Source organism: Delphinapterus leucas, chromosome 14 (assembly GCF_059928025.1).
Source record: "Delphinapterus leucas isolate spDelLeu-1000000601 "Yukka" chromosome 14, BTC_Dleu_Yukka2, whole genome shotgun sequence".
NCBI lineage: Eukaryota > Metazoa > Chordata > Mammalia > Artiodactyla > Monodontidae > Delphinapterus > Delphinapterus leucas.
In genome coordinates, this window is record NC_143142.1 from 57,957,264 (window position 1) to 57,976,951 (window position 19,688).

A 19,688-nucleotide genomic window follows, 5' to 3' on the forward strand; every position below is an offset into this window, starting at 1 on the left:
ACGTGGGGAGTTTCTTGCCTTTTGGGAGGTCTGAGGTCTTCTGCCAGCCTTCAGTAGGTGTTCTGTAGGAGTTGTTCCACGTGTAGATGTATTTCTGGTGTATCCGTGGGGAGGAAGGCGATCTCCGCGTCTAACTCTTCCGCCATCTTCCCAACTCTTTCTAGCTGTCTGTTCTTTATGTTTTTTATTTTAACTCTGGTCTATTAAACAGTCAGAACTGTTCTTTCTGGTAAGGTGCTTTCTGAGTGTGAGTTTGAACACACCAATTAGCACAATGGGATAAATGAGTATATGGGCAATTTCATTTACAAAATGATCCATTTTAAAACAAACAAGAAAAAAGCCGTCTAACTGATGGTGTTTCATCATTTGAGGAAGAAGAGAAAGAAAATTTTGGCAACAAACGGAGAAAACAGGGTCTCTGGAGTCAAGAAGCCTCTTGCCTTGCAGGTGGTCTTTACTCAGTCCCAATAGGGACTCCTTACTGAGAGGTTTCAGGATGTCCTTTTGGAAGTATGTGAACCATCAGATTCATAGAAGCCTCTCTTACTGCTATAAAAACAGTATCCATTTGCCACAGCCCGGTGACTGCACTGTGATAATTTTGCTGAATCCTGATGGGGCAGAGCACTGTAAATATGGGGATATTTTATTTCAGCCCTCGAATGACCCACAACTAGCTCCTATTATTAATAATTCATCTAAGGTTCATCTCAAGCATTCAAGAAAAAGCAGCATGGCTTTTGCACTTAAGAAAGACCAGGTTGCAGACTCCTGATTTGAATTGTTTCCTGAACTTCTTTATTATTTACTGAGATTCCTGAAATGCAAACAACTGGAGACTTATCAGGCAAAGGGAGATCCCCTGAGCCTTTTATCATTCAGTATGCAATTCTGAGTATTTTCTCTATAACCAGACAGCATACCAGATGAAGCTAGAGTCTTTAAAGGGAAATGAGGCAATTGGAATGCCAATTTTATTTAGTAATATATTGTAAAAACTAAGCAACATATCTGGCTGATTGACAAAATCCATCCAACTCTTAAGGGCAAAACAAACTATCTCAAGAGGTACAGTTATGCAGATTTTGCTTTTACTTATAGGAAGATATTGAATGTGTGTGTGTGTGTGTGTGTGAGAGAGAGAGAGAGAGAGAGAGGGAGAGAGAGAGAGATAGGAAGGAAGTGGTGGAGGGAGAGAGAGAATATTAAAGCTCAATACAATATCTAGAATTGCTTGACTGAAAATATTGAGAGTGAGAGTAAGGGAGAAGCAAGGATATCATGTCATGTTTTCTCTCTTCTTCAATAAGCCTTTAAAAATATATATATATATATATTTAACATCTTTATTGGAGTATAACTGCTTTACAATGGTGTGTTAGTTTCTGCTTTATAACAAAGTGAATTAGCTATACATACACATATATCCCCATATCTCCTCCCTCTTGCCTCTCCCTCCCACCCTCCCTATCTCACCCCTCTAGGTGGTGATAAAGCACCCAGCTGATCTCCCTGTGCCATGCAGCTGCTTCTCACTAGCTATGTATTTTACATTTGGTAGTGCATATATGTCCATGCCACTCTTTCACTTCATCCCAGCTTACACTTCCCCCTCCCTGTGTCCTCTAATCCAATCTCTACACCTGCGTCTTTATTCCTGTCCTGTCCCTAGGTTCTTTAGAACTTTTTTTTTTTCTTAGATTCCATATATATGTGTTAGCATACAGTATTTGTTTTTCTCTTTCTGACTTACTTCACTCTGTATGACAGACTCTAGGTCCATCCACCGCACTATAAATAACTCAGTTTCATTCATTTTTATGGCTGAGTAATATTCCATTGTATATATGTGCCACATCTTCTTTATCCATTCATCTGTTGATGGACACTAGGTTACTTCCATGTCCTTGCTATTGTAGATAGAGCTGCAATGAACATTGTGGTACATGATTCTTAGAACACTCCCTAACATCATACACAAAAATAAATTCAAAACGGATTAAAGACCTAAATGTAATGCCAGACACTATCAAACTCTTAGAGGAAAACATAGACAGAACACTCTATGACATAAATCACAGCAAGATCCTTTGATCCACCTCTTAGAGAAATGGAAATAAAACAAAAATAAACAAATGAGACCTAATGAAACTTAACAGCTTTTGCACAGCAAAGGAAACCATAAACAAGACAAAAAGATAACCCTCAGAATGGGAGAAAATATTTGCAAACAAAGCATTAACAAAGGATTAATCTCCAAATCTTACAAGCAGCTCATGCAGCTCAATATCAAAAAAAAAAAAAACAAACAACCCAATCCAAAAATGGGCAGAAGACCTAAATAGACATTTCTCCAAAAAAGATACACAGATTGCCTACAAACACATGAAAGAATGCTCAACAGCACAAATCATTAGAGAAATGCAAATCAAAACTACAATGAGGTATCACCTCACACCAGTCAGAATGGCCATCATCAAAAAATCTACAAACAATAAATGCTGGAGAGGGTGTGGAGAAAAGGGAACTCTCTTGCACAGTTGGTGGGAATGTAAATTGATACAGCCACTATGGAGAACAGTATGGTGGCTCCTTAGAAAACTAAAAATAGAACTACCATACGACCCAGCAATCCCACTACTGGGCAAAAACCCTGAGAAAACCACAGTTCAATGAGCCTTTTAACTTCTTCCATAGGCTGTCTTTTCAGTTTCTTTTCCATCAAGGATGGCATGGACTCCTTCTTGTGGATTTCCCTCACTAAGCCATGAAGGTATCATCAGTACAGAATCTGAGGGCTGCAGAGGTCTCAAAAAAAACATGGTTATATTCTTGGGACAGACTCAAGCCTTCTTCCATAGAGACCTAAGGGGAAAATAAACTATATTAAAAAGAGAGAAAGGGAGAGACACTTGATCAAAAAGTATGTTCTCTACCAGTGTTGTAGGCCTTGGTTACATGTAAAAGGCGAGATTTTTTCTTTTTAATTTTTATTGAAGTATAGTTGGTTTACAATGTTGTGTTAGTTGTGTTAGCTTCTACTATACAGCAAAGTGAATCAGTTATATGTATACATATATCCCCTTTTTTCTGGATTTCCTTCCCATTTAGGTAACCTCAGAGCACTGAGTAGGATTCCCTGTGCTGTACATTAGGTCCTCATTAGTTATCTGTTTTATACATAGTATCAATAGTGTATATGTCAATTCCAGTCTCCCAGTTCATCCCATCCCTTCTTTCCCCCTTGGTATCCATATGTTTGTTCTCTACATCTATGTCTCTATTTCTGCTTTGTAAATAATATCATCTATACCAATTTTTTCAGGTTCCACGTATATGCGTTAATATACAATATTTGTTTTTCTCTTTCTGACTTACTTCACTCTGTATGACAGTCTCTAGGTCTATCCACATCTCTAGAAATGACCCAATTTAATTTCTTTTTATGGGTGAGAATTTTATTTTAAGGGATGACTCCTAGAATTTCTGAACTTGAAGGACAAATGGGAAATCAGAACCTCTGAAAGGGCAATAGAAGAGAACTGATTAAAGAAATTGGAAACCACTCTCCAGACTTCAAAAGAAGTAACATAGCACAGTAGTCAAAAACATGGCTTTAGGGCTTCCCTGGTGGCGTAGTGGTTGAGGGTCCGCCTGCCGATGCAGGGGACACGGGTTCGTGTTCTGGTCCGGGAAGATCCCACATGCCACGGAGCAGCTGGGTCCATGAGCCATGGCCGCTGAGCCTGCGCATCCGGAGCCTGTGCTCCACAACGGGAGAGGCCACAACAGTGAGAGGCCCGTGTACCGAAAAATGAAAAACAAAAAACAAACAAACAAACAAAAAAAAGCCCATGGCTTTAGGTTAAAACTACTTGGTTTCAAGGCCTAGCTCTACTACTTTTTAGCCTTGCAAATCTGAGTAAATATCTTAAACTTTTGGTCTTACTGTTCTCATCTGTAACATAAGATAATAACACCAGCCCCAGAGGCTCTTTGTTAGGGTTGAGATCACCAATAAAATATACATTGAAAGTGCTGGGCACAGGTGAAAACTCTAGTTATTATTAGTTGTAGTCTTAAGTGGAGCTCGTAACTCTAGACTCTTAACTGGAGCTCAGCTCCAGGCTGTTAGTTGGCTTCTACTTTGTCCCTCCTATCTTCTTATCCTGGGACTCTGGCTGAAAGAGCACATCTTACCTGGAATATGATGTTCCTATGATGAAGAATAGGTAGGCAGAAGGTAGAGATAACTGCACCCACATCCCATGGTCAAAGACAAATGGAGAAATCTAAAGTCAATGAAGCAGGATGTATACTCAGCTTACAGTGAGTGATGGCAATGATGAGGAAAAAAACAAATTGTAAAGAAATAATAGAAGGTACCAAAATCAGTTATATTTAAATGCAGTACACTCTCAAATTAAAAAAGACAAAGATTATCAGAACACATTTTTTAAAAGCACTTGTAATTGAAACATCTTACACATAAGGATATAGAAATAGTAAAATTTGAATGGAAATTAATACAAAAAGAAAGCTGATACACTGACTTAATATCAGACAAAATACAGAGTAAATTTTTTAAAAAATTGCTAAAGTTAAAGGGAGTTGTATTATGACGATAAAAAATTAATCTATCAGGATATTATATTTTGTATGCACTGAAAGTGTAGCCTCAGTTTATGGTGAAGAAAAGTTGATAGAACAAAACTTGAAAATTATAGTAAGATATTTTAACACATCTCCCTCAGCAATTGAAAGAATAAGTAGGAAAAACATCAATAAAAATATGGAAAGTTTGAACAAAACCACACAATCAATCAAAAATACATATATAAGATGTTGTACCCAACAACTGAAAAAGTCACATTTTCTTCAAATGAACCTGGTGCATTTATAGAAATTGACTTCATGTTAAGGTATAAAGCACTTCTCAAAGCATAGCAAAGAATCAAGTTCATAGCATACTCTCAAACAAATGAAATTAATCAAATTTGAATATGGTTCAATATTGTAGGAAAAAATATATTTCTACATGGTCAATAGGTCAAAAATATATTACACAAAATTTATAAAATATTTGTAACTGAACAATAATGAAAATATCACATATCAAAACTGTGTGATATCTAAACCTTTGTTTAGAATGATGTTTATAGAATTATATGAATGTTTTAGAAAGGTAGAAACACAAATTTGAAGTTACTATTGCAATTGTTTTGGGGCACCACAAACCATGCTCATATAAGATGGCAAACTTAATCAGTAAATGTTGTGTGTTCTGACGTCCCCACTTACTGGCTGTTCCCCCATCTTCTTCCCTTGCCTCAGGTCTCCCTGTTCCCTGAGACACAACAATATATTAAAATTAGGCCGATTAGTAACACTACAATAGCTTCTAAGTGTTGAAGTGAAAGGAAGAGTAACACATCTGTCACTTTAAATCAAAAGCTAAATATGGTAAAGCTTAGTGAGAAAGGCATATTGAAAACCAAGACAGTCCAAAAGCTAGACCTCTTGTGCCTGTTAGCAAAGTTGTGAATGTGAGGGAAAAGTTATTGAAGAAAATTAAAAGTTCACTCCAATGAACATACAAATGATAAGAAAATGAGACAGCCAAAAGGCTGATATCGAGAAAGTTTTAGTGGTCTGCCTAGAAGATCAAATCAGCCACAGCATTCCCTTAAGCCTAATTCTGAGTAAGGCTCTACATATGTTCAATTCTATGAAAGTTGATAGAGGTGAAGAAGCTGCAGATGAAAAGTTTGAAGCTAGCAGAAGTTGGTTCATGACATTTAAGGAAAGAAGCCATCTCCATAACATCAAAGTTCAAGGTAAGCAGCAAGTGCTGATGTAGAAGCTGTGGCAAGTTATCCAGAAGATCTCGCTCAGATAATAAAGGTGCCTATACTAAACAATAGATCTTCAGTGTAGATGAAACAGCCTCATATCACAAGAGTCTACCATTAGGACTTTCATAGTCAGTGTCTGACTTCGAAGGACAGACTGACTCTGTTGTTAGGGGCTAATGCAGCTGGTGACTTGAAGTTGTAGGTAATGCTTTTTTACCATTCCAAAAATCTTATGATCCTTAAGAATTATACTAAATTGACTGTGCTTATCCTCTATAAATGGAACAACAAAGCCTGGATGACAGCACATCTGTTTACAATATGGTTTACTAAATATTTTAAGCCCACTGTTGAGACCTACTACTCAGAAAAAAAGATTTGTTTCAAAATATGACTGCTCATTGACAATGCACCTAGTCACCAAGATCTTTGGTGGAGAGGTGCAAGGAGGTTAATGTTTCCATGCCTGCTAACATATCCGTATGTCCACCCATAGATCAGGGAGTAATTTCAACTTTCAGGTCTTATTATTTAAGAAACACAGTTCATAAGACTATAGCTTACTGCTATAGATAGTGATTCCTCTGATGAATCTGGGCAAAGAAAACTGAAAATCTTTTGGAAAGGATTCACCATTGTAGATGCCATTAAGAACATTCATGATTCATCAGAAGAGGTCAAAATATTAATATCAACATGTATTTCATAGAAGTTTGTACTAAACCTGATTGATGACTTTGAGGTGTTCAAGACTTTAGTGGAAGAAGTAACTGCAGACGTGGTGGAAATAGCAAGAGAATTAAAATTAGAAGTGGGGGCCTGAAGACATCATTGAACTGCTACAATCTCATGATGAAATTTTAACAGGTAAGGAGTTGCTTCTTATGGATGAACAAAAAAAGTGGTTTCTTAAGATGGAATTTAATACTGGTGAAGATGTTATGAAGATTGTTGAAATGGCAACAGAGGATTTAGAATATTACATAAACTTAGTTGATAAAGCAGCAGCAGGGTTTGAGAGGATTGACTTTAATTTTGAAAGATGTTCTACTGTGGTAAAATGCTATCAAACAACATTGCATGCTACAAGGAAACCATTCATGAAAAGAAGAGTAAATCAATGTGGCAAAATTTATTGCTGCTTTATTTTAAGAAATTGCCAGTCACCTCAAACTCCAGCAACCACCATCCTGACCAGTGAGCAGCCATCAACAGCTACACAAGAACTTCCATAAGCAAAAAGATTATGACTCACTGAGGGCTCAGATGATGGTTAGCATTTTTTAACAGTAAAGCACTTTAAATTAAGGTATGCAGTTTTTTTATGACATAATGCTGTTGCACACTTAATAGACTACAGTATAGTGTTAACATAAATTTTATATGCATTAGAGAACCAAAAAGTTTGTGTGACTCACTTTTTTTTGTGTTTGCTTTATTGTAGTGGTCTGGAACTGAATCCTCAGTGTCTCTGAGGTATGCCTGTATGGTAATTTTTCCATAGCTAAATATTTTAACATCCACAGTAAATTGGTTATGTAAGTCTCTAAATAGACTCAGATCACATCAGATTATATTTTTTTTCACAAAATGAATTGATTCTTGTCAGATTTTGCAAGTAACTACATCAAGAAAAGCTTTATCTTTCATATTATTTACATTTCTGAAATCAGATAACAGATTGTGGACCTGTGCTTTTTGTGAGAAATTTCAGTATCATAAATACTGAGAATTATCCCAAATTAATATATAATTTCAATACAAATACATTCAAGTCCTGAAATCTTTTGAATCATAGAATGTCATACAGAGATACTAAAATTAGTAGGGAAGAATAAAGGTAAAAATAAAAAAGAAATATTTGAATTCTAGTAAGAAGGAGGTAAGGAAGAAAGGAACAATAACGATAATGTTGAACTCACTCTTTTAAGGGTCTCTGTAAAGCAGTAGCAGTTTAGGCAATGGGGTATTAGTTAAGGGCTAGAGAGACCAATAACATTCGATAAAGAACCAAGGAATATGGTCAAAATATATATGGGAGTTTGATATATTATTGGCGTGGCATTCCAAACCAGTGGGGAAATGAAAGTTCATTCAATGGTACACCGACATTGAGTTATCACTTTGGATTTTTTTTTTTTTTGTGGTATGCGGGCCCCTCACCATTGTGGCCTTTCCTGTTGTGAAGCACAGGCTCCCGACGTGCAGGCTCAGTGGCCACAGTTCATGGGCCCAGCCGCTCCACGGCATGCGGATCCTCCCGGACCGGGGCACAAACCCGCGTCCCCCGCATCGGCAGGCGGACCCTCAACCACTGCGCCACCAGGGAAGCCCTTGAATTATTTTTGATATATTATTTCAAAGAGATTTTTTTCCACCAATACTGGAAGGTGATTTTTCTTTGGGGAGAATAGAAGTAGGAAGGGATTGGAAAATCTCACTATACAAATACACATACATATTAGCTAAGTGTTTCCTAATTATAAAAATGTAGCAACACAAATAAACCATTGGAAACATCAAATTTCAGTCCAAAATAATAATCAAGCTTAACCTGAAATAAAATTGGAAAACAAATTCTATGCAAAGATTCTTATTGAAATATTATACAGCAAAACAGCACCTTAATGGATGACCTAATTGCATATTTTATTATTTGTAGCAGGCTGAAGAACATATATTTAACTCCATGACTATGTATTACTTTCGGAGGTAACTTAGGAATCATGAGCCCTCTATTTCAAAGTATAAAATGTAGTTGCATATGCCCTTAGGTTCATTATCAGAATATTAATTCCATGTTATTTAAATGAACAACTAAGTAAATTTTACACTCATTATAATAAAGTCTAAATGGAATTTAAATTTAGTAAAATATTTGATCTCTTCTTTAAAAAACTTACTAGATCAGTGACCTAAAGCTTTCTATTTTTAGAACAAAATATTAAGATGAAAGCATATTTTAAAAATAAATTTCCACATTTCAATAAATTCCATCTCATACATTTATTGACAAATCATACATTTGTCATTTCTACCTTCGACCTTGAAATTTATATACTATAACTTCAATGGAAAAACTTGAGTCCAAGCGTAAGAAAAAGTAAGTTTAAGAAACATTAATTTTTACAGATTTCTGGGCTTCTTAGTAATTATGAGTCAGTTTGAAGGCCCTAATACTGCAATAGTACCATTGAGAGTAACTTTTTTTTTTTTTGTCCACTAGTGGTGTCTGACTGATTCAGCAATTACAGCTTCTGTATCAGAGCTCAAAACCAGGATGATCAACATATTTTTCTAAGATGTTATAACTTGTCTCTATAAATTTCAAGTAAAATTAAATATTTTTAAATCACAAATATTCATCCACATGCTATAGTAACTGCTAAGAAAGAAGCATAGTTTTATAAGGGAATTTTTTTTTTTTTTTTTTTTTTTTTAGCAAGTGAGGAGTTTCAGATCCAGAAACCTTAAGCACACATCTAATTCAGGTAAAACAAGTGTTAAGTTCTACTCTATTCCATCAAGTATTATTTCCAGTCCTTCTTACTATTTCCAATGGGGGCCTTTCCAGTTCCCTTTGCTAGTACAATATTTCATATATAGTATATATGTGGAATAATTAATTATACTGATGTGAGGTATTACAACTTAAGATGATTCTTAAATGGTAAAAAAATGGCATAGAATATTTTATATTACATTTACATAAAGGGAAACATTTAAATAAGTGCAGAAAAATAAGAAAAATTAAATATTGTAGAAAGATTATTTGGGGAGGAGGAACAATTGGTGCAGATATCATTATAACACCATGCCCCTCCATTAAAAAGAAAGGGCATTTGTGATTAAACATACCACCTGGAGGCCTTAGAAAGTATTAGAAGAAAAAAAGGGATAAAGAAAAATGTTTCATACAAGTAATGAAAATTTCAGTAACCCAGGGAAACCATCTTTTTAATATATGTGACCTTTTCCACCAAGGAAGATCACCATATAATATGCTAGGTACTCCCTGAAATGCCATTTCCCACCTGCCAAAAAAGCATTTGAATACAGCAACAGCTGCATAGGGGGTTGATGAGACTTCTGGGGCACAATGGCTAGCAGAGCCTGTTCTAGTCCAGGCCCAGCTGCTAATGAGAAGTGACAAGCATACTGGGCAATTAGAATTCCAATCCCAACAATCTGCTGACTTCAGGAGCTTCATTGTTCTTCACATCTTTTTTATCTTATACCCAAGCTGGGTAAACATAAACTAAATTAAATTATTGTAGGTATTCATGGTAATAGTGGTGTTCTATAAGCTATATAATTCTTAATATCACAAAAGGAAGCTCTGATAATGCTCTGCTATAATTGCTAAACTTGAATGATGAAAGATTGGCAGAAAGATGGTTCTGACTCCTCCAGGAGAAGCTTCACAAGAAAAAATGTCTTCATGGTTAAGACTACTGGGCACTGTTAAAATATTTAGTGTACAGAACAAACTCTTTGGGATTTGTTTTAATTTTTTAAAATATCTCCCTGTCTGTGTTTCACTTCATTCTTATCCATGGAACTATTAACTTTTATTATATAGCCTACATCATCACAGTAACAGGAATCATAGTTTCCTGAGAAGTTTGGGGCCAGCACGTTATTTGAAGGAAAAGCTATCTAAACTTAGATTGTTTAGTTTTCATTTTGTTTAGTTGTATAATAGTATTGATCATTTTAACAATATGAGCAGCCCTGCCAGTTTCCTTGAATAGCTCTAGTGAAAGTCCTTTTGATTGATTAAACCTGATTTATTTATTTAATCTGTGAGTCATTTGTTTTTTAGAAGTCACCTTCCATTTGAAGATAAGTGCATATTTCCATTACTCTGGGAGACTGATATAAAAAGATATTGCTGCAATTTAAGTCAGAGAGTGTTCTGCCTATGTTTTCCTCTAAGAGTTTTACAGTGTCTGGCCTTACATTTCGGTCTTTAATCCATTTTGAGTTTATTTTTGTATATGGTGTTAGGGAGTGTTCTAATTTCATTCTTTTACATGTAGCTGTCCAGTTTTCCCAGCACCACTTACTGAAGATACTATCTTTTCTCCATTGTATATCCTTGCCTCCTTTATCAAAGGTGACCATATGGGCATAGATTTATCTCTGGATTTTCTATCCTGTTCCATTGATCTCTGTTTCTGTTTTTGTGCCAGTACCACGCTGTTTTGATGACAGTAGCTATGTAGTATAGTCTGAAGTCAGAGAGCCTGATCCCTCCAGCTCCATTATCCTTTCTCAAGATTGCTTTTGTATTTGGGGTCTTTTGTGTCTCCATGCAAATTTTAAGATTTTTTGTTCTAGTTCTGTGAAACATGCAATTGGTAATTTGACAGGGATTGCACTGAATCTAGAGATTGCTTTGGGTAGTATCATTTTCACAATATTGATCCTTCCAATCCAAGAACATGGTATATCTTTCCATCTGTTTGTGTCATCTTCAATTTCTTTCATCAGTGACTTATAATTTTTGGAGTACAGGTCTTTCAGAGTACAGGTCATTAGGTAGGTTTATTCCTAGGTGTTTTATTCTTTTTGTTGCAATGGTAAATGAGATTGTTTCCTTAATTTATCTTCTGATCTTTCATTGTTAATATATACAAATGTAACAGATTTCTGTGTATTAATTTTGTAACCTGCAACTTTACCAAATTATTTAGCTCTAATAATTTTTTAACAATTTTCTAATAATTAGAATAATAATAATAATTTTCTGGTAGCCTCTTTAGGCTTTTCTATATATAGTATCATGTCATCTGCAAACAGTGACAGCTTTACTTCTTCTTTCCCAATTTGGATTCCTTTTATATTTTTTTTATTCTCTGATTGGCATGGCTAGGACTTCCAAAACTATGTTGAATAAAATTGGTGAAAGTGGATATCCTCATCTTGTTCCTGATCTAAGAGTTTGTTTTGTTTTTTTCAGCTTTTACCATTGAGTATAATGTTAGCTGTAAGTTTGTCATATATAGCCTTTATTACGTTGAGGTATGTTCCTTCTATGCCCACTTTCTGGAGAGTTTTTATCATAAATCGGTGTTGAATTTTTTCAAAAGCTGTTTCTGCATCTATTGAAATGATTATATGGTTTTTGTTCTTCAGTTTGTTGATAGGGTGTATCACACTGATTCATTTGTGGGTATTGAAAAATCCTTGCATCCCTTGGATAAATCCCTCTTGATCATGGTGTATGATCCTTTTAATGTATTGTTGGATTTGGATTGCTAGTATCTTGTTGAAGATTTTTACATCTATGTTCATCAGTTATATTGGCCTGTAATTTTCTTTTTTTATGGTACCTTTATCTGGTTTTGGTATCAGGGTGATGGTGGCCTCATGGATTGAGTTAGGGAGTTTTCCTTCCTCTACAATGTTTTGGAACAGTTTCAGAAGTATAAATGTTAACTCTTTTCTAAATGTTTGATAGAATTTACCTGTGAAGCAATCTGGTCCTAGATTTTGTTTGTTGTGAGATTTTAATCACAGTTTAAATTTCAGTGCTTGTGATTGGTCTGTTCATATTTTCTATTTCTTCCTGGTTCAGTCTTGGGAGAGTGTACTTTTCTAAGAATTTGTCCATTTCTTCCAAGTTGTCCAACTTATTGGCATGCAGTTGCTTGTAGTAGTCTCTTATGGTCCTTTGTATTTCTGTATTTCTGTCGTGTCAGTTGTAACTTCTACTTTTTCATTTCGACTTTATTGATCTGAGTTCTCTCCCTATTCTTCTTCATGAGTCTTGCTAAAGATTTATCAATTTTGTTTATCTTTTCAAAAACCAGCTTTTAGTTTAATTGACCTTTGCTGTTGTTTCCTTCAACTTTATTTGATTTATTTCTGCTCGGATTTTTATGATTTATTTCCTTGTACTAACTTTAGGTTTTGTTTGTTCTTCTTTCTCTTGTTGCTTATGTGAAATGTTAGGTTGTTTATTTTGGAAATTAATTAAACTCAAAAGCTTTTACACAGCAAAGGGTACCATAAACAAAACGAAAAGGCAACGCACAGAATGGGAGAAAATATTTGCAAATGATGTGACCGACAAGGGATTAATCTCCAAAATTTACAAACAGCTTATGGGGCTTAATATCATCAAAATAAACAACACAATCAAAACAATGGGCAGAACACCTAAATAGACATTTCTCCAAAGAAGACATACAGATGGCCAAGAGGCACATGAAAAGCTGCTCTACATCACTAATTATTAGAGAAATGCAAATCAAAACTACAATGAGGAATCCTGGGAAGATGGCAGAAGAGTAAGACGCGGAGATCACCTTCCTCCCCACAGATACACCAGAAATGCATCTACACGTGGAACAACTCCTACAGAACACCTACTGAACACTGGCAGAAGACCTCAGACCTCCCAAAAGGCAAGAAACTCCCCACGTACCTGGGTAGGCAAAAGAAAAAAGAATAAACAGAGACAAAAGAATAGGGATGGGACCTGCACAAATGGGAGGGAGCTGTGAAGGATGAAAGGTTTCCACACACTAGGAAGCCCCTCTGCAGGCAGAGACTATGGGTGGTGGAGGGGGGAAGCTTCAGAGCTGCAGAGGAGAGCACAGCAACAGGGGTGCGGAGGGCAAAGCGGAGAGATTCCCGCACAGAGGATCAGTGCCGACTGGCACTCACCAGCCCGAGAGGCTTGTCTGCTCACCTGCCGGGGCGGGTGGGGCTGGGAGCTGAGGCTCAGGCTTCAGTCAGAGCGCAGGGAGAGGACTGGGGTTGGTGGCATGAACACAGTCTGCAGGGCATTAGTGCACCAAGGCTAGCCGGGAGGGAGTTCGGGGAAAAGTCTGGACCTGCTGAAGAGGCAAGAGACTTTTTCTTCCCTCTTTGCTTCCTGGTGCACAAGGAGAGGGGATTAAGAGCGTTGCTTAAAGGAGCTCCAGAGACGGGCATGAGTGCGGCTAAAAGAGCAGACCCCAGAGACAGGCATCGGATGCTAAGGCTGCTGCTGCCGCCACCAAGAATCCTGTGTGCGAGCACAGGTCACTCTCCACACCTCCATTCCGGGGAGGCTGTGCAGCCCACCACTGCCAGGGTCCCGGGGTCCAGGGACACATTTCCTGGGAGAATGCCCGGCATGCCTCAGACTGGTCCAACATCCTGCCAGCCTCTGCCATCGCAGGCTCACTGTGGATCCACACCCCTCCCTCTTCCAGGCTTGAGTGAGCCAGAGCTCCCGAGTCAGCTGCTCCTTTAACACCGTCCTGTCTGAGGGAAGAACAGACAACCTCTGGGGACCTACACGCAGAGGCGCTGCCAAATCCAAAGCTGAGCTGTGGGATCTGTGTGAAGACGAGAAAGGGAAATCTCTGCCAGCAGCCTCAGGAGCAGCAGATTAAATCTCCACAATCAATTTGATATACACTGCATCGGTGGAATAACTGAATAGACAACGAATCATCCCAAATTGGGGAGGTGGACTTTGAGAGCAAGATTTATTATTTATTCCCCTTTTCCTCTTTTTGTGAGTGTGTATGTGTATGCTTCTGTTTCAGATTTTGTCTGTATAGCCTTGCTTTCACCATTTGTCCTAGGGTTCTATCCGTCCATTGTTTTTTTTTTTTACTTTAAAAATTTTTTTTTCTTAATAATTATTTTTATTTTAATAACTTTATTTTATTTTATCTTATTTTATTTTATTTTACCCTCTTTCTATTTTTATTTCTTTCTACTTTTTCTCCCTTTTATTCTTAGCCGTGTGGATGAAAGTCTCTTGGTGCTGCAGCAAGGAGTCAGTGCTGTGCCTCTGAAGAGAGAGAGCCAATGTCAGGACACTGGTCCACAAGAGACCTCCCAGCTCCATGTAATATCAAATGGTGAAAAGCTACCAAAGATCTCCATCTCAACACCAGAACCCAGCTTCACCCAACGACCAGCAAGGTACAGTGCTGGACACCCTATGACAAACAACTAGCAAGACAGAAACACAATCCCACCCATTAGCAGAGAGGTTGCCTAAAATCATAATAAGTTCACAGAAACCACAAAACACACCACCAGACGTGGACCTGGTGACCAGAAAGACAAGATCCAGCCCAATCCACCAGAACACAGGTACTAGTCCCCTCCACCAGGAAGCATACACACCCCAATGAACCAACTTTAGCCACTGAGGACAGAAACCAAAAACAATGGGAACTACGAATATGCAGTCTGCAAAAAGGAGACCCCAAACACAGTAAGATAAGCAAAATGAAAAGACTGAAAAACACATACCAGATGAAGGAGCAAGACAAAAACCCACCAGACCTAACAAATGAAGAGGAAATAGGCAGTCTACCTGAGAAAGAATACAGAATAATGATAGAAAAGATGATCCCAAATCTTGGAAATAGAATACAGAAAATGCAAGAAACATTTAACAAGAACCTAGAAGAACTAAAGATGAAACAAGCAATGATAAACAACACAATATATGAAATTAAAAGTACTCTAGATGGGATCAATGGCAGAATAACTGAGGCAGAAGAACGGATAAGTGACCTGGAAGATAAAATAGTGGAAATAACTACTTCAGAGCAGAATAAAGGAAAAAGAATGAAAAGAACTGGGGACAGTCTCAGAGACCTCTGGTACAATATTAAACACACCAACATTCAAATTATAGTATTTCCAGAAGAAGAAGAGAAAAAGAAAGGGATTGAGAAAATATTGAAGAGATTATAGTTGAAAACTTCCCTAATATGGAAAAGGAAATAGTTAATCAAGCCCAGGAAACACAGAGAGTCCCATACAGGATAAATCCAAGGAGAAACACGCCAAGACACATATTAATCAAGCTATCAAAAATTAAATACAAAGAAAACATATTAAAAGCAGCAAGGGAAAAACAACAAATAACACACAAGGGAATCCCCATAAGGTTAACAGCTGATCTTTCAACAGGAACTCTGCAAACCAGAATGGACTGGCAGGACATATTAAAGTGATGAAGGAGGAAAACCAACAACCAAGATTACTCTATCCAGCAGGGATCTCATTCAGATTTGATGGAGAAATTAAAACCTTTACAGACAAGGAAAAGCTCAGAGAGTTCAGCACCACCAAACCAGCTTTACTATAAATGCTAAAGGGACTTCTCTAAACAAGAAACACAAGAGAAGGAAAAGACCTACAATAAAAAACTCAAAACAATTAAGAAAATGGGAATAGGAACATACATATCGATAATTACCTAAAATGAAAATGGATTAAATGTTCCCACCAAAAGACACAGACTGGCTGAATGGATACAAAAACAAGACCCATATATTTCTTGTCTACAAGAGACCCACTTCAGACCGAGAGACACATACAGACTGAAAGTAAAGGGATGAAAAAAGATATTCCATGCAAATGGAAACCAAAAGAAAGCTGGAGTAGCAATTCTTATATCAGACAAAATAGACTTTAAAATAAAGACTATTAGAAGAGACAAAGAAGGACACTACATAATGATCAAGGGACTGATCCAAGAAGAATATATAACAATTGTAAATATTTATGCATCCAATATAGGAGCACCTCAATATGTAAGGCAAATACTAACAGCCATAAAAGTGGAAATAGACAGTAACACATTCATAGCAGGGGACTTTAACACCCCACTTTCACCAATGGACAGATCATGCAAAATGAAAATAAATAAGGAAACATAAGCTTTAAATTATACATTAAACAAGATGGACTTAATTGATATTTATAGGATGTTTCATCCAAAAACAACAGAATACACGTTTTTCTCAGGTGCTCATGGAACATTCTCCAGGATAGATCATATCTTGAGTCACAAATCAAGCCTTGGTAAATTTAAGAAAATTGAAACTGTATCAAGTATCTTTTCCAAACACAATGCTATGAGGCTTGATATCAATTACAAGAAAAGATCTGTACAAAATACGAACACATGGAGGCTAAACAATACACTACTTAATAAAGATGTGATCACAGAAGAAATCAAAGACGGAATCAAAAAATACCTAGAAACAAATTACAATGGAGACATGATGACCCAAAACCTATGATATGCAATAAAAGCAGTTCTAAGAGGGAGGTTTATAGGAATACAATCCTACCTTAAGAAACAGGAAATATCTAGAATAAACAACCAAACCTTGCACCTAAAGCTATTAGAGAAAGAAGAACAAAAAAACCCCAAAGTTAGCAGAAGGAAAGAAATCATAAAGATCAGATCAGAAATAAATGAAAAAGAAATGAAGGAAATGATAGGAAAGATCAATAAAACTAAAAGCTCGTTCTTTGAGAAGATAAACAAAATTGATAAACCATTAGCCAGACTCATCAAGAAAAAAAGGGAGAAGGCTCAAATCAATAGAATTAGAATTAAAAAAGTAACAACTGACACTGCAGAAATACAAAAGATCATGAGAGATTACTAAAAGCAACTCTATGCCAATAAAACGGACAACCTGGAAGAAATGGACAAATTCTTAGAAATGCACAACCTGCCAAGACTGAATCAGGAAGAAATACAAAATATGAACAGACCAATCACAAGCACTGAAATTGAAACTGTGATTAAAAGTCTTCCAACAAACAAAAGCCCAGGATCAGATGGCTTCACAGGCAAATTCTATCAAACATTTAGAGAAGAGCTAACACCTATCCTTCTCAAACTCTTCCAAATTATAGCAGAGGGAGGAACACTCCCAAACTCATTCTACGAGGTCACCATCACCCTGATACCAAAAGCAGACAAAGATGTCACAAAGAAGGAAAACTACAGGCCAATATCACGGGTTAACATAGATGCAAAAAGCCTCAAACAAATACTAGCAAACAGAATCCAACAGCACATTAAAAGGATCATACACTGTGATCAAGTGGGGTTTATTCCAGGAATGCAAGGATTCTTCAATATACGCAAATCAATCAGCGTGGTACACCATATTAACAAACTGAAGGAGAAAAACCATATGATCATCTCAATAGATGCAGAGAAAGCTTTTGACAAAATTCAACACCATTTATGATAAAAAAAAAACCTGCAGAAAGTAGGCATAGACAGAACTTTCCTCAACATAATAAAGGCCATATATGACAAACCCACAGCCAACATTGTCCTCAGTGGTGAAAAATTGAAAGCATTTCCACTAAGATCAGGAACAAGACAAGGTTGCCCACTCTCACCACTCTTATTCAACATAGTTTTGCAAGTTTTAGTCACAACAATCAGAGAAGAAAAGGAAATAAAACTAATCCAAATTGGAAAAGAAGAAGTAAAGCTGTCTACTGTTTGCAGATGACATGATTCTATACATACAGAATCCTAAGGATGCTACCAGAAAACTACTAGAGCTAATCAATGAATTTGGTAAAGTAGGAGCATACAAAGTTAATGCACAGAAATCTCTGGCATTCCTATACACTAATGATGAAAAATCTGAAAGTGAAATCAAGAAAACACTTCCATTTACCACTGCAACAAAAAGAATAAAATATCTAGGTATAAGCCTACCTAAGGAGACAAAAGACCTACATGCAGAAAATTATAAGACACTGATGCAAGAAATTAAAGATGATACAAATAGATGGAGAGATATACCATGTTCTTGGATTGGAAGAATCAACATTGTTTAAATGACTCTACTACCTAAAGCAATCTAAAATTCAATGCAATCCCTATCAATCTACCACTGGGATTTTTCACAGAACTAGAACAAAAAATTTCACAACTTGTATGGAAACACAAAACACCCCGTATAGCCAAAGCAATATTGAGAATGTAAAACAGAGCTGGAGGAATCACACTCCCTGACTTCAGACTTACTACAAGCTACAGTAATCAAGAGAGTATGGTACTGGCACAAAAACAGAAAGATAGATCAATGGAACAGGATAGAAAGCCCAGAGATAAACCCACGCACATATGGTCACCTTATCTTTGCTAAAGGAGGTAGGAATGTACAGTGGAGAAAGGACAGCCTCTACAATAACTGGTGCTGGGAAAACTGGACAGGTACCTGTAAAAGTATGAGATTAGATCACTCCCTAACACCATACACAAAAATAAACTCAAAATGGATTAAAGACCTAAAGGTAATGCCAGAAACTATCAAACTCTTAGAGGAAAACATAGGCAGAACACTCTATGACATCAATCACAGCAAGATCCTATTTGGCCCACCTCCTAGAGAAATGGAAATAAAAACAATAATAAACAAATGGGACCTAATGAAACTTAAAATCTTTTGCACAGCAAAGGAAACCATAAACAAGACAAAAAGACAACCCTCAGAATGGGAGAAGATATTTGCAAATGAAGCAACTGACAAAGGATTAATCTCCAAAATTTATAAGCAGCTCATGCAGCTCAATAACAAAAAAACAAACAACCCAATCCAAAAATGGGCAGAAGGCCTAAATAGACATTTCTCCAAAGAAGATATACAGACTGCCAACAAACACATGAAAGAATGCTCAACATGATTAATCATTAGAGAAATGCAAATCAAAACTACAATGAGATATCATCTCACACCAGTCAGAATGGCCATCATCAAAAAATCTAGAAACAATTAATGCTGGAGAGGGTGTGGAGAAAAGGGAACACTTTTGCACTGCTGGTGGGAATGTGAGTTAGTACAACCACTATGGAGAACATATGGAGGTTCCTTAAAATACTAAAAATAGAACTACCATAAGACCCAGCAATCCCTCTACTGGGCATATACCCTGAGAAAACCATAATTCAAAAAGTGTCATGTTCCAAAATGTTCATTGCAGCTCTATTTACAATAGCCAGGACATGGAAGCAACCTAAGCGCCCATCATCGG